We start from the raw sequence: 15516 nt of genomic DNA on the forward strand, positions 1-15516 counted from the left end.
GAACAGCCACACACGGACGGTCACAAACACTGACAATGGGTAGTGGTGTACACTTGAGCGTACGCCACCGTGTATGGATAGATCTCCCTCTTAGCCACCGATACCTGGCGTACATCAGAGCGTACGCCACAGTGCACGGGCGGATCTCATCCATTTTTCCATCGACACTTTCCGTATATCTGAGCATACTGCACAGTGCACGGACGGCTCTCAGCTTTTTACAATGGAAAACTTGCGTGTGTCACCGATCGTGAGAGGAAGCGTACGTCCGTGCACGGTGGTGTACCCTTCACATATATGGGCCTGCAAATATTCCCTTTGAAGTAGAATTAAGACAAATACTTAATTATTCCAAGTGTTATTTAATCATTGTTTTCTATTACCTCAATTATCTACCTTAATAAACACCCTAATAAAACAACTTTTTAATCCTCCTTACATGTATATTCATTATGTTCTAATGTGGCATTTTACTCACTATCTATGTGTCCCTACATTGGATTAACTTTTAAATAAAGTCATGTTGGTGTTTGTGTGTATGTACTAAATTATGTCCATAATTAGCACAATGAGTTCCTCATGGAGTGGATGAGGTAGGCAAACAAGAGGGAAAAGTGACATTTGTGTAGGAATGCATATGTGTCCTCCAAAAACAAACAGTGATGACTCCCCATAGTTCTTGGTACAGGTGTGTTAAAGTTGTCAGTCAACCAAGCATGACAAAATGGTATGTGTGCAAACATGTTCTAATATTGTTCAACATAAGACTTTAGAGTGTGATAGGCAGATGTTGGGATCCTTTGTTAAGTTAGGGGCTGATCTCGCTGGGAATATGGTCACTGGCGACCATATTGCCAGTGATGGGAGTGTGCCCCGGCGATAAATCCCTGTCCTCTTGCGGACAGATTTTTTCGAACGGAGATCCGTCCGTGAGCGGTGTGAGTGAGCCGCACATGCGCATTGCGAAAAATACGCATGCACAGATGAAAAAAAACCCCGATCTGCCCGTATACAGTCCCACCGTACCAAACAGAATAAAGCCCAAAGTCCCAACTAAGTGCCAGCAATGGGTGAATGGATGAGCTTCTGCAGTTGGGCATGTGTAGCAGGTTCCATTTCAGCCATAATAGAATATAGTGACACGCACAGGAGCGCAGCACAATATGGGGAGATGTTGTTGTTCTGCTTGTCCCTCTTAGTATTAGGTGGTATGATGAGCACAATGCTCACTCCGTAGTTTCGCCCATGCCAAGAAGTTAGTTGATGCAGCTTCAGAAGATGAGAAAGGATTTATGTTAGTTCTTGCCCCATATGGCATAATGATTAGACACACACCTGGCCTGGTCCCTGACACTAAGCTTTCTAGTCCTTAGATTCCAGCTTTAGCTGTGATCTTCTTCCCATCAGGAGCATCAGACACTTGGGGCGAAATTTAATAGGGGCCAATTTTTAGGCATGTTTTAAAATCGCACAAAATTGCACTTTTTAAAATCGCATTATTGGGCCGATTTTCGCATATTTAATGAGATGCGAATTTGCGGCAAAATAGCACGATAAAGTGCGATATAGGGCCTTATTCTAGTTCACTCTTAGAGGTAAATTCCTTCTCAAATGGACAAAACCATGTGCACTGTAGGTGGTGCAGATGTAACAGGCGTAGAGAGTTAGATTTGGGTGGGGTTTTTCTTCAAAGTGAGATCTATATTGCAGTGTAAAAATAAAGCAGTCAGTATTTACCCTGCACAGAAACAAAATAACTCACCCAAATTGAATTGGAATGGGATCATTCCTCAGACTGCATTTAGGTCTACAGTCATTAGGTCGACCCCACTAGGTCGACTGGCAGGAAGGTCGACCTGACTTAAGGTCGACATGGGCCAAGGTCGACATGAATTAAGGTCGAATTTGCATAAAGGTCGACATGAGGAAGGTCGACTGGTCATAAGGTCGACATGGGTTTTTCACTGTTTTTTGATCCGAATGTCGACACAGTCGTCATGGACACAGTTGGCAATGAGAATCGGACCCTCGCATCGCTCGCTACGCTCGCAATGCTTCGGGCACGGTGCCTCGCTGCGCTCGGCACACTATTTTATTCTCCCACCACGCCCTAGTGGATGGTAGGGCATGAAATACCGCCTGTCGGCACATGTCGGATCAAAAAACAGTGAAAAACCCATGTCGACCTTATGACCAGTCGACCTTCCTCATGTCGACCTTTATGCAAATTCGACCTTAAGTCATGTCGACCTTGGCCCATGTCGACCTTAAGTCAAGTCGACCTTCCTGCCAGTCGACCTAGTGGGGTCGACCTAATGACTGTAGACCTAAATGCAGTCTGACGAATGACCGCATCCCATTGAATTCTATCTCCACCTGTTACATCTGCCTCCTGCAGTGCACATGGTTTTGTCCATCTGAGAAGGAATTTGCCTCTAAGAGTGAACTAGAATAAAGCCCATAGTGCGATTTTCAGTCATGAAAATCTGCACATTTTATGAAATGTGTGAATTTTGGTGTAAAAAAAACAAAAAAAACCAAACAAACTGCGTGGGGTCCCTCTCCTGAGCATAACCAGCCCCGGGCTCAAAGAGCCGGTCCTGGTTTCATAAAATCACGGGGCAGAACAAATAGAGTTCCCCTGGATTTTACAAAACCAGCACCAGGCTCAAGGGCCGATACTGGTTCCCAAAATACGGGGGACAAAATGAGTAGGCGTCCCCCGTATTTCAAGAACCAGCACCGGGCCCAACCAGCCAGCAGGGTAATGCCACAGCCGGGGGGGGGGGGGAGAGACTTTTTATACAAGTCTACCCGGCCAAAGCATTCATCCCCCTGACCGGTCAGCAGGGGCAGGGGTCCTGGGGAAGTGGGGACCCTCCAAAGAAGGGGTCTCCCCCCCCTCCAGAACTTACCTGCCCATGCTGAAGCCCGGGGCTGTCCTCGATGCCCCTGGGCGGTGGGCATCAAGCTGATATTTGGTGTAAAAAATAGATGAAAAACTATTGTCTTATACCATGGAGCTAGGAGTCCCAGCAAGCCTCCCCCGCATGCTGGGACTTGGAGAACCACAAGTCCCAGCATGCGGGGCATTAAAGGGCCCGCTGGCACTTGTAGTTCCACAGTAAAATAAATAGTTAAATAAACACACTGACACCCAGTAAAAATAAAACTTTAATACATACAAAGCCCACAAATACTGATACTTACCTATCTTGAGCCCGTTGGTAGGTCCCTGGGTCCGGTCCGGGGGCTCGGTTCCGGCGCTGGTCCGGGGCTCCAGGGCTGAAGAGTCCGGGGTCCTGGATCCGAAGAAATCCATGGGGGACCTGTGGAGGGAAATCCTACTCACCCAGGTCCTCTGGAAAACATCCCAACATATTCTCCATCTTCTTCTTCTTCTCTGTCTCCGCTACACGCTTGGAGTGAAAGGTGCAGAGATGTTTCATCTTCAGCGCCTCTCATCCAAATGATTCTATTCGCAGCCTAGCGGCCAATCAGGAGCCGAGAATGTCGGCTCCTGATTGGCCGCTAGGCAGCCAATAGAATCATTCGGATGAGAGGCGCTGAAGATGAAACATCTCTGCGCCTCTCAAAGTCCATCGGGTACCGGCGGCGGAGACGGCGAAGATGGAGAAGATGTCGGGATGTTCTCCAGAGGACCTAGGTGAGTAAAATTCGACCCCTATTAAATTTCGCCCTTGGTTTCTGCTCATCAGCATTGCTGGCAGCAAAACAGAACATGTCTTATGGCCACTACTGACAAGTCTCACCAACTTCAAATGTGCACTTATCCCTCACCTTTTCTTCAAAGATTTCCATCCCTCCTCGTAAAACTCCGCTTTCCTCTACTCCGTTCACCCTCCATAACCCCTATAAACTTTCCGACGGATAAAGTGTGTCATGCAGTTGCGGAACTAGAAATGTTGCGCCCCCCCCCCCCGCCTCAAAAATGTCTGCCCCCGCCCCATACATTTATTATAATTTGATATACCTAAAATATCATTGCAAAGGGTTTTATGATCATTGATGGGATTTAAATGCTTGTTAACAGGGTTTGCACGCCATTGCTAGGGTTATCATACTCATTTCCGGGGGGATATATAGATATATATATAGGTCAGGGTGATGTCCGGCAACTCCTCCCGCTGACAGGTACAGCACAGTATCTTGCCCGGGTGCCCGTGCTGAGGGTGATGAATCACCAACACATACAGTCGAACAAAAACACGTCACTCCGGGACTGGTGAAGTAACACAAAGTTTACTGCGTACTGTCTACGCCGTTTCGGGCTGAGCCCGTCTTCAGGACATTTGCAGTAGTACATACAAAAGTGAAATATATACCTTACCGGCTGTTCAGGTCCATCCCCGCCGCCCGACGCTCACCGTCCTTGTCCCGCTGCTGCTTCCGGTCAGGAGGCCGGAAGTGACATGGTGCCGGCTTTGGGAGCCGTCAGGAGTAGGGGCAGCACTGTGGGCATAAGAATGGCAAATCAAAACGTGCAAGAATGAAGACTCGCTATCAAGCGAGTAAAAGTGACATCAAAAGTGCATATAACAGTGATAAGCGATAACAAATTTGATTAAAATACATACATAGACAAACAATCGACATCCATTACGTCGTTACACTGGTGACTTAATGACATGCTAAAATATTCAATTAAACAACCGCTAGGTGGCAGTGTGCACCACTAGTGTGATGTCCTTCCCTCAGTAATTAATACGAAGGGGGACATATCCTGTGTCCTTAATGTCTTATTAAAGTGCTAGTGCTTGTGACATATTTTAAGAAAAATTTTACTTCCCAAGAATATTTTGTTTTTTATTATTTTTAATAGTGGTGACTATTGGTAGTGTATTCATCCTATAAAACCGTGCTCAATGCTGTCTCTCCTCAATTTTACTAAGGACCCCCCGCTGCTGTATTATTCTACACAAATTTCCATGGTTTAATTTATGTTCAAAGGAAACAGTTAAAATTGATGGCCTCATTTAGTCCCCCTGGGTTGACCGTGTTTAAGGTGTATATCCATCGGCTCTCCAATCGGAGTAGCTGTCTGTCCCTGTCACCTCCCCGTGGGCTTATGGGTACATGGTCTATGATGAGGTAGCGTAACTGTGCCATGCTGTGTTGGGCCTGTGCATAGTGTCTGGCCACCGCCTGATCACTATGTCCCACCAGCAACGCCGCCCTAATGGCCATTCTGTGTTGGGCCATGCGTTTCTTGAACTGTCTTGCTGTCTTGCCCACGTAGTTTAACCCACATGGACAAGACAGCAAGTAGACCACATATTTGGAACTACATGTGAGGGCATGTTTTATTTTGTACTTCTTCCCTGTGAGGGGATGTTTAAAGTTGTTGCCCGTCAACATGTAATTGCAGGTTGCACATCCTGTGCATTTATAGCAGCCAGCCTTCCTGCTTAGAAAGTGCTGAGTGCTGGGTTTAGGAATCCTACTTAAGTCAGTTTTGACCACCAGGTCCCGTATATTGGGGCCTCTCTTGTAACTGGGCATTAACCTGGTTTGGTGCAGACTTTTCAGATCCGGATCCGTGCTAATCATAGGCCACAACGACTTTACTTTAGCTACTATGTCGGTTGTTTGGGTGGAATATTGAGTCACCCATGTAAGCATGTCAGCTTTGTCATCATTGTGTTCTACATTGGAGCTCAGCAGTTCCTCTCGAGTTTTTGCGCACGCCCTGTCTCTGGCTTTGGACAGCTCTCTTAGAGGGTAACCCCTCTGTAAGAATTTATCTGTCATCTCCTTTAATTGCTGGTCCCGCACCTGTGTGTTATTATTGATGCGGCATACTCGTAAGTACTGGGAATATGGGAGGCCAGACTTGGTGTGTATGGGGTGGAAACTGCCATGATGTAACAAATTGTTTCTATCTGTGGCTTTAGTGAACAGTTGGGTGTTAATGATGTTCCCTTCTATTGTAATCTGGACATCCAGAAATTGTATGGTTTTGTTGTCCAGTTTATAGGTAAATTTTACCGGGCTGTTAGACGTATTTTGGGCCTCAAGGCAGTTGATTAATATATCCTGGGGTCCTGTCCAGAACACCAGGATGTCATCGATGTATCGATAATAAAGTGCGATGTGCTGATGCATAGTGGATGTGAAAAAGATCTGTTTTTCCACATTGTGCATACATGCATTTGCGTACACCGGAGCTGCCGCAGAACCCATTGCACAGCACCTGTTCTGATTAAAAAATTTGCCATCATGAATAAAACAATTATGAGTCAAAGTAAACTTTAAAATGTCCAAAAAGAACTCTGTGTCAGGCCCTGTATAATGCACGTTGCCCGTAATTAGAGTTTTGGCAGCCTCTATCCCCTCCTCGTGGGGGATGCACGTATAAAGGTTACATACATCGATACATGCCATGGTTAAATTCTCTGCTATATGTGTGAAACTTGACAACTTTTGTAGCAGCATGGTAGTGTCTTTTAAGTATGTGTCCGTGTTCTGTATACAGGCCTGCATATGATGATCGATGTAGATAGCTAAAGGTTCGCACAGAGACCCCCGGGCAGATATGATGGGTCTGCCAGGGGGTCTCTGGGCGTCCTTGTGTATCTTTGGAATTGTGTAGAACAAAGATGTCTTCGGCTTGAGTCTCAAAAGGCGTTTCTTAAGATCCGCATTAATTTGACCCTTCTCCACCGCTGAAGTCAGTAGGGCGTTCAATTCTGCAATGTATTGAGGAGTTGGATCTTTGCTCAAAGGGGTATAGGTATGTCGGTCCAGGAGTTGACGGTCACATTCTTCACGATATGTGGCAATGTCCTGTACCACTATCGAACCCCCTTTGTCCGCTCCCCTTATTGTAATGTCCCTCCGGTTGGACAATGCTCTCAAAGATATATATATATAAATTCCGGGTAGCGATATACGCTACCCAGTAGGACCTCTAGCATCTATCCATCTGTCCAGTAGGACCTCTATAGCATCTGTCTTCTAAAAGGCAGCGGACATTTTGGGAAGGACATTTTCAGTAGATTCCACACGGATGGCCAGACCCATTGGAATCCGCAGAGACCTGGGGCCTTATTCAGATTTCATTGGTACTGCGCGCATTCGCACGCAGTACCGATGTTGTGTGTCTGCGCATGCGCAGGCGTGTTTCTGCGCATGTGCAGGCGCATGGTGCGTGCACCCGGCGACCCGAAAGCAGCGAGGGGGGGCGCAGAGATGGGCGGGGAGCGCCGGGCTGCCCCATTACCATATGGGAACGCCCAGCGTTCCATGGGCGTTTCCATGGGCAGTTTTCATTGTTTTGGTGTCTATGTTGACATAGGTCGACATGGGCACTGCATCAGTCTACCGCATCCCCTTGTGTGAGCCATGCTGTGCTAATTACACTATTATACCCAGGGCCGGTGTAAGGCTTCTCAGCACCCCAGGCAAAACTTCAACCTAGTGCACCCCATACTGCCACCAATATCCCTTAAGGCATACTTGCCTAACATTCTGGAATGGCAGGGAGGCTCCCAAACAATTGTGTGGTCCTCCCAGCCCCCCTGGAACGTGGGCAAGTCCCCTGCTCTCCCTGGAAGCCCCCCGCACTCTCCCCTTTGCCACCCACAGCAGAGTGCAGGGAAGAGGTGGCAGCAAAGTAGGGAAGTATGCCTCAAGGGAAAGTATGGAGGTGAGGTCTTAGAAGTTCCACAGCAACCACCTGCATTAAGTACAACAAGGATCCTCATAGACATCCTTGAGGTTTTGCTTTGCAGACTTGCTGGCGCCCCCCTAGATTCCGGCGCCCTATGCAGATGCCTAAAGCTGCCTAATGGTAGAACCGGCCCTGATTATACCCTCCCTCTATGCCCACTGGTGTGGTAATGTATGAACAAGTCATAAGGAAAAATCATGAAAAACTCAGGGTCGACCTTTTTCATGTCGACCTTCAGCTTGTGTTGTCCTTATGACCATGTTGACCTTTTGACTGCCGACCTAATGACCACATGCTGTAAGATATATACCTGGAACTAGACAAAGCTGAGCGCTGCATAGCCGCCTGTCCTGCCCACACGCCCGCACTGTACGGTACCTATGTGAGAGCATCCTGTGAGCATACTACATACACCTCTGCATCACTCATACTTGGGTACTGTAAGTGTTGCTGCATTCCCGGTGTGAGAACACACAGGATCTGCTGCATCAGCTCAGAGGCACATACATCACACATGTGCAACACGCCCATGACTTCCATTTATAAGCATCATTACATTTACCAACAAGCCAAATAGCACTAAATGACACTATGGTGCGAGTAACTGAGCGTGTTGTACATAAATTCATGGAAATGTATTTATAATTGGTAGTAATAGAAATAGAGGCCTCAGCACTTGTCTCCTATAGTACTATTGAATGGTTGATATATCGATGCACCATCGGCTGATGTCTACGAGCGATATATATATCTGTGAACTGCATCATTCACAGATATATCGCAACATTATGCACCACAGCCGATGCTTGATATATCAAGGAGCGCCACCGTGATTGACAGCTTAGTGGGTGCGCGCATGTAAATCCCCGCCCATTTGTGATGTTAGTCCCGACGCATCAGGTAGCGGGCATGGAGAACACAATGCCCAATCCGTCTGTAGATATATCTATTAGTGTGTACCCAGCTTTAGATGCTTCTGTGCTCAGCTGTCAGTGCATCTGTGTGTTCTGTATGTATCATTTTAGTGACTATTTGGTATTATTATACACTGCGTGTGCATGTGATAGATAGTAGATTGTGGGCCAGATGCAACAGTCAGTCAATCAGCTCCTAAATTCAATGTCACAGACAAAAAATGTCAGGCAACAGCTGATTGGTTGGTTGTTTATCACTCTCCATTGTATTACTTTAGTGCATCTGGCCCACAAGCTACTACCTATTCCAGGTCACCCAGCAGGTGCTCTGTGTATCAGCAACGGACACATTTCAAAAATCCACAGGTAACCTGGAATATGAAAGCTGATAGGGGGACTGGGGGTTGAGGTTGGGAATCACTGCTCTAAAATGAGCTATATATAGAAGTAACTGGTCATAAATAAAATAGGAATATAAATTAGAGATGAGCGGGTTCGGATCCTAGAGATCCGAACCCCCACGGACTTACCTGATCCGAGGCCGGATCGCGGGAGTTCGATGGTCGCCAGTGCACAGTATAAGTCCAGGGTGGCTGCATGTGTGCTGCATCAGTCCAGGGTGCCCGTATGTGTGCTGCATCAGTTCAGGGTGCCCACATTTGTACTGTATCCATCCAGGGGTGCCCACATGTGTGCTGTATTTGTCCAGGGGTGCCCACATTTGTGCTGTATCAGTCCAGGGGTGCCCGCATGTGTACTGTATCCATCCAGGGGTGCCCACATGTGTGCTGTATTTGTCCAGGGGTGCCCACATTTGTGCTGTATCAGTCCAGGGGTGCCCGCATGTGTACTGTATCCATCCAGGGGTGCCCACGTGTGTGCTGTATTTGTCCAGGGGTGCCCACATGTGTGCTGTATCAGTCCATGTGGTGCCCGCATGTGTGCCATATAATTCCATGGGTGCCCCCATGTGTCCTGTATCAGTCCTGGGGTGCCCGCATATGTGCCGTATAATTCCAGGGGTGCCCCATGTGTCCCATATCAGACCAGGGAAGCTGCCCTTTTTTTAATGAAAATAAAAATAAGGTGTTTTTTTTTTGTTTACTGCAAGGGCTGTTAAATGCGCTGTAGTCCAGGGGTAAGCCAAGAGTGCTGTATAATTCATGGGGTGTTGCTAAGTAAGGTGTGCTGCTCTTTTTTATAATTAAAAGAATACACATTTTTATTTTTACTGCAGGAATTTGTTTGCCATATAATTCCATGCCTGCCGCCATGTGTGCCGTATCAGTCCAGGGGTGCCGCCATCTGTGCCGTATAATTCCATGTGTGCTGTATCAGGTCAGGGGTGCCACCATCTGTGCCGTATAATTCCTGGGGTAAGCAAGTCTGCCGTATAATTCATGGGGTGCTGCCAAGTGTGCCGTATCAGTCCAGGGGTGATGCTAAGTGTGCCATATCAGTCCAGGGGCGAGCCAAGTCTCCCAAATAATTCCTGGGGTGAGCCAAGTCTGCCGTATAATTCATGGGGTGCTGCCAAGTGTGCTGTATTAGTCCAGGGGTGATGCTAAGCGTGCCATATCAGTCCAGGGGTGATGCTAGGTGTGCCGTATCAGACTAGGGGGGATGCTAAGTGTGCCATATCAGTCCAGGGGTGATGCTAAATGTGCCGTATCAGTCCAGGGGTGATGCTACCTGTGCCATATCAGTCCAGGGGTGATGCTACCTGTGCCATATCAGTCCAGGGGTGATGCTAAGCGTACCATATCAGGCCAGGGGTGATGCTAAGCGTGCCATATCAGTCCAGGGGTGATTCTACCTGTGCCATATCAGTCCAGGGGTGATGCTAGGTGTGCAGTATCAGCCTAGAGGGGATGCTAAGTGTGCCATATCAGTCTAGTGTTTGTGCCGCACACTTGTGTGGCTTATCATAGTTATCCAGCTACCTCGGTGCAACCTTTTGCTCTAAAAAAGGCGTGAGCTGTTCAGAATAGACTGGAAATGAGTGGAAATGAATGTTATTGAGGTTAATATAGCGTAGGAGCAAAAAATAAAAACCAAAATTCTGCGATTTTAGCAGTTTTTATGCTTTTTTTTAACAAAAAATCAGAACCCCAAACCCAAAAAATCCAAACACAAAACACTTAGGAGGTGTTTTGCCAAAACCCATTAGAACCCAAAACCTCAAAGTACTCAGAACCCAAAACCCGAAAAGTGGCCGGTGCACATCCCTAATATAAATGAATGTTTCTAAGAATTTTTTTTCTAATAGAAGTGACAAACATAACCAAATATGTACCTCAATATATATAAATTGTAATCTAATCAGTCTGCTTATAAAAATGTCCCCCCACCATAATTTAGGAAATCACTATTAAATCCAATGCTAATATCACACATACCCCCCAATTGATGTAACATATACAACTTGTATGTAGTGCACAGACATAACTGGGTAATGCCACAGCACAGCACTTGCTGCTTTGAATGTTGTCATGGCAACCAAGCTGTTTACTTTCCACCCTCTGCTGCAAGTGGCAGTTGGTAGCCAGATGACAGTTGGTAGCTATAGATGTGGAGGAGAGCTACAGGCAAGATCGCTACGTGGAGGAGGACAGCTTTGCAGAGAGAAAAGATGAAGAAGACGGCAATGAAGACTTCGATGTGGAGCATGGCCATGCAGAGGATGACCAGGTGGAGCATGGCCATGCGGTGGAAGGCCAAGTGGAGTTTTGGCATGCAGAAAAGGACGGCGACGAGGAGGAAGGCGGCCACATGGAGAAAGAAGATCTGCAGGAGGACATCACCCTGCTCAGAGACCAGCACGGTAAGAAAGAAGAGAGAAGACCTACAAGCAGATGCAGACCGAAGAAGTAAGTGATACATACACACACACGGTGGTTATACAGGCACTGAATGTAGTTTGGTAGCTGTAGTATAGGAGCTAGGTGCTGAGGCCTGTGTCTACTACTTATATTACAAAATACATCTCCATGAATTTATGTACAACATGCTCAGTTACTTGTATCCAAATCTAACGCAGTAATATCTACCTTGTTGTTAAATACAATAATGCTTAGATATAGCAGTACAGGTATACCACAATAATCCGGCACTGCACTGGAGATCACCTGCTTTGGCAGATTATCGGTGGTAGAGAATTTCTTGTTGTATCTGCGCACTGAGATTGATGTTATGACTAGCTGCGAACACTTATGGATCTGACTGGGATCCAATCTTTTTGAACGTATATAATTTTTGTGGGTTAGTGTCGCGCTCTGTCTTAATTATTAATCAATATGCAGTGAATATACATATATATGGGTGCATATGGCTGTATACAGTAGAAATTGGTAATAGACTCAGTATGTTCGCAATTGTAATTTACTTCAAACAAGGATTCAATTAAAATGTACACAATTGGCCACAAAAAAGGGTCAATTGGTCATAAGCATAAGTTGGATAGTCTGTATGCTCAGTCCTAACTGTGCGTATCAAAGGTTGGTGATTCCCCCCTAGGATTGCGTAAACTTTAGGAACAGTCTGATAAGTCTCTGGTGAGAGCACTTGGATAATAGTCTCTTAGGGTTATCTGAGTGCGGCGTCCCGCTCTCAGATAAGCTAGTGGATTCTTCGGGTACCCCTTTAACAGCCTGATATCACTCCTAGGTTTTCGGAGGAGTGTGCGGTAGGTACAGTTTAGGGTGACCGGTGTCACTTCTGCTTGGTGCCGAGTTGCTGCGGCGTCGCACACATGTGGGGGATACTGTATACGTCTGCCGATGCCCTCTGCGGCTGAAGCAGGGACTTGTTTCAGTGGACCGGCATCACGGCTGACCTTGTAGCCGTAGGCGCCGTCTCACTTACTTTTGCCGGGATCCCTCCTGCCTCACTGCTCGCTCATAGCCTCCTACTTACCCTGTCCCGGCGCTTGGTTCTGCTTCCGTCTCAGGTGTGGGTGGTATGTTCCTTCCGAATCCTGTGTGTGCAGAAAGTGTCACCAACGCGTTTCAGCTTTACAGCCTTCTTCTTGCAGCGTGATTCCCCCATGCACCGGTCTCATCCCGTGACTCCCTCCTGTAGTCTTTCCCCCCCTGCAGCTTGACTCCCCCCACAGTATGTCTCCCACCCCACAGCGTGACTCCCCCATGCACCAGTCTCACCCCTGTGACTCCCTCCTGCAGTCTGTCTCCCCCGCAGCGTAACTCCATCCCACAGTTTGTGTCCCCCCCACAGCGTAACTCTGTCCTGCAGTCTGTTCCCCCTTGCAGCGTGACTTCCTCCCGCAGTCTGTCCCCCCCCCCCGCCGCAGCATGACTCCCTCCTGCAGTCTGCCCCCCCCTGCAGTGTGACTCCCTCTCTCTGCCAGCAGCAGTGCTTTTCTTGCTGACAGTAAAGGATATATTTCTGCTGTTTTTGACCTATGCTTGTTTGTATTGATTTAACAGACTAGTTATCCCATCGGTTTTATAAATAATTTCTGTAAATCATGTTTAATATTAACTTTAGTGCCAGTTGTATAATAGTCATTATAGGCAGGGCCACCACTAGGCAGGTTTAGGCTTTTTGCCTAGGGCGCCGGGCACTAGAGGGCGGTAGTAGGCTGCAGGAGGAGCAGCAGCAGCAGGAAAGGTCCCGCCGACACCCAGGAGAGCAGGAGGAAAGCCCCTGGGAGCAGGTGAGCGAGCCGCACCGCCACCCCTGGAGGCAAGCCCCCGCAGGCAGCACGGCAGACAGAACGCGGCATCATCACATTCCACATACCCCTCCCCGGGAGCAGCACGGCGGCCAGGCACCCCCTCCCCCGGAGCAGCACGGCAACAGGGCACCCTCCACCCCATGGAGCGGGTGAGCGCCGGGGCGCCCCTCCCCCCCTGGGGCGCTCCGGCCCTGATTATACGTAGTGTAAGTGGATAAGACCCAGCGCTGATCACTGTCTGTGAGAAAAGCAGATAGAGGTGTAGATAAAGGTAGTCAGCACTTAATGAGAGCGGTACATAAGCTCCTCCCCTCCAGCCCCTTCCTCAGACTAAACATAAAAAGAGTGATACCTGTAGGTCAGTTGCATAAACAGCAGCTGGCATCCGTCTCCTACCAACCAATAAGTAGGGACGAAGTGTCCACCAGATGTGGTCTCCATCCAACCATACAATAATTCCTCTGACCATGTAACTTACTCAGCCAGTAATTATTTGTTGCACACTCCCCCCTATCTGAAGATAGCATTACCCAATGGGGACAAGATACAGTTGGTGGAGTTGGATATGTACTTCTCCCGTCAGAGCTGCACACGTGTACATATGACAATGTGCATCGCTCTGTCCTGTTTTCATAAAAGAAAATCTCTAAGCAAAATAGCTTAGCCTCCTGATGCTACTGGACTAACATTTTCCTCAGTAGGATAACTGAATGGAAATCTTCATGTCACTTGGCTGATTTTCTGGTCACTTTACCCTGTTTTTCTGCTGTAATACATTCTTCCAAACTGTCCTGATTTTCGCTAAACCATCCCGTTTGTGATAGTCTGCCATCCCACCCAGGGCCGGCAGCGTTCCGCAGTGGTGATGGTGCGGTAACAGGGAATCCCCCCTGCCTGCCGCTGCTTAGCGGGGAATAAATGCTGTGTGCCTGTGCACAGCATCTATTCAGGCAGTCAGAGGGGCTGGGAGCATGGCCAGTAAGCTCACAAAGTGCTGGACATGCCCCCAGAGCTGCATAGATGGGCCTCGCAGCAGTTCCATGAGCATAGGTCACACCCATGGAGCATGAGGCCACGCCCACAGAAATTTGGGCACACACAAGCATCCCTCTTCCTTCTCTGCCAAAGTTGGGGGGCATGATAATATAAATGTCACCTTAATTCATGTTCTATCATATATGGGCACTGTTTAAATGTTCTCCTCTGGCTTCTCTCTCCATCAGAAACCAGCAGTGCTCCATCATCCTGCCTCAGAGATGCAGTCTCTCGTACCATCCAGGGACTGACGTTTCACCATCAGTTAGGCCAAGGTGGTTTTGGGAAGGTAAGCAATGAGGTTTCAGTTGTCACAGGGGAATTACTATATGTCTCCATATTATTAGAGGTGAACAAGGCTGCAGTGCAATATCATTCAATGTCAGTTGTGATTCACCATTCCATGTAATGATATTGCACACATTATAACTGCATGAGGTGTAACATTCCCCCGCTATAATATAACACTACAGTGTCCGATGGTTCTGGTAGGGCGACCTCTTCTAGTAGTCACTGTAATAAGGTTACAGTATGTGGGGTGATAGAAGCATGGAAGGATAGACGCACTGTGTAATGTGTGACCTCCTACCGCTATAGAGTGGCCCCTTTTCTTACATTATCAGTGCAGCATCAGCTAGAATATCAGGGAATGTTGCCTGTATTACATGTGGCACTTATATACGTGTGAAACGTCTTTACATTGTGTAGAAGATGCTGCTTCACTGAAACGCAACCTGCAAGGTGCAAAATCTCTGGCAGTAAAAGTATTATATAATACTCCAGAGTGGGTACGGCCTGGCTGCTTGGGGCATCACATGGTAGCATTCAATGTAGCACTTTATTATTGTTTACCAGTGTAACACAGTCTAATGCAGGGGTTCCCAAACTGTGTGCCGTGGCTCCCTGGGGTGCCTCGGGACACATGCAGGGGTGCCCTGGGTTGGTAGTCCAGGACCAACTCAAATTATTAATGGTTAATTATTTATAAGCAAAACCAGTGCTGGTGGCTGCCAATCATAAAATGTGTGCAAACAGAAGCAATTCCTGACCTTTTCCCTATAACTGACCCTAAGAATCTAATTAAAATTATTTTGGCCTTGGGGTGCCGCAAAAAAAATTCTTATACTCTAGGGTGCCGTGATTAAAAAAAGATTGGGAACCCCTGGTCTAATGTATGT

At 47.4% G+C, this 15516-nt stretch overlaps 1 protein-coding gene across 1 annotated transcript in view; it reads right to left on the reverse strand.

Annotated features, from left to right (window-relative positions):
* LOC146026510 (uncharacterized) overlaps positions 1–15516 on the reverse strand; it is a 118401-nt gene that overhangs the window by 96396 nt on the left and 6489 nt on the right. The window contains exon 2 of the mRNA XM_083157249.1: positions 4347–4473. The gene's annotated coding sequence lies outside the window, so the exon portion shown is untranslated. The remainder of the gene's footprint in view (positions 1–4346; positions 4474–15516) is intronic.

The sequence above is a fragment of the Crinia signifera genome, chromosome 8 (genome assembly GCF_055691185.1).
Source record: "Crinia signifera chromosome 8, ASM5569118v1, whole genome shotgun sequence".
NCBI classification, from domain to species: domain Eukaryota; kingdom Metazoa; phylum Chordata; class Amphibia; order Anura; family Myobatrachidae; genus Crinia; species Crinia signifera.